The sequence below is a fragment of the Cryptomeria japonica genome, unplaced genomic scaffold, assembly GCF_030272615.1.
Source record: "Cryptomeria japonica unplaced genomic scaffold, Sugi_1.0 HiC_scaffold_573, whole genome shotgun sequence".
Classification (NCBI taxonomy): Eukaryota; Viridiplantae; Streptophyta; class Pinopsida; order Cupressales; family Cupressaceae; genus Cryptomeria; species Cryptomeria japonica.
The window spans coordinates 76,808-77,784 of record NW_026729381.1 but is presented as its reverse complement, the minus strand read 5'-3'; the positions used below and the strand labels follow the sequence as shown (position 1 = coordinate 77,784).

The 977-nt window shown below is 62.8% G+C and overlaps 1 non-coding gene across 1 annotated transcript; it reads right to left on the bottom strand.

Moving 5' to 3' along the window:
• Window positions 1–858: 858 nt before the first annotated feature.
• LOC131872359 (5S ribosomal RNA) lies at window positions 859–977 on the bottom strand. Its single transcript, XR_009370514.1, has one exon. It is a non-coding gene; the product is annotated as a 5S ribosomal RNA (ribosomal RNA).

The following is a 977-nucleotide window of genomic DNA, read 5'->3' as shown; positions in this document are numbered from 1 at the left end:
GGTGCGCACCTTGATGCGCACGCCTTGGCTGGGCTGCGCACCTTGGTGGGCGCCATGGTGCGCACCTTTCGTGCGCTCCAAGGTGCGCACGAAGTCGGAGCTCGGTTTGCCCCGGGTGCGCACCTTGGTGGGCGCCATGGTGCACTCCGAGGTGCCCAAGATTGGTGCGCACCAAGGAGCGCTCCGAAGTGCGCTCCAAGGTGCGCGCGAAGTCGAAAGTTGGGTTAATTGTCCGGTTTGCCTCGGGTGCGCACCTTGCGTGCACCTTCGCCAGGGTGGGCGCCTTGGTGCGCACACCTTGGCTGGGCTGCGCACACCTTGGCACCCGCGTTTCCTTCATTTTAAATTTTTTTTTTTTACAATCTCTCAAGTGGGAAATTCTATAATCTCAACTTTTTTTGCCTTTTCAGGAAACTTTTGAATGGAGCGCATCATTGGTGCGCTCCGAAGTGTGCTCCAAAGCTCTCTCCAGCTGCGTGCACCTGCCCCGGCCGCGCACCCGGCCCCGCCCAGCTTCGCTCACCTATCCCGGGCGTCTGGTGCGGAACCTTAGAGTAAGAAACATCACCGTGCACCTTGGCCAACGTGCGCGACTCGACCGAGCGCGCACTGGCCGAGGTGCACACCGATTTCACCTGGGTGCGCGCGCAGCACCTCGGGCGCACCGGGGTGCGCGCACAACGCCCGGGTTGCACCGTGGCCTGTGTGCTCGGGGCGCCTCGGGTGCGCGCTCGGTGTCGCCCCCGCGCGCGCGGTAGTGCGGGCAGCGCACCCCGGCCCGGCCCGGCCCCGACGAGAACGCAAACGGGCAAAAGGTTTATTCAAATAGCATTGCGACGCCCGGCGAAAAACTAAAAAAGGGTGCAACACCGGGACTTCCCGGGAGGTCACCCATCCCAGTACTACTCCGGCCCAAGCGCGCTTAACTGCGGAGTTCTGATGGGATCCGGTGCACTAACGCTGGTATGATCGCACCC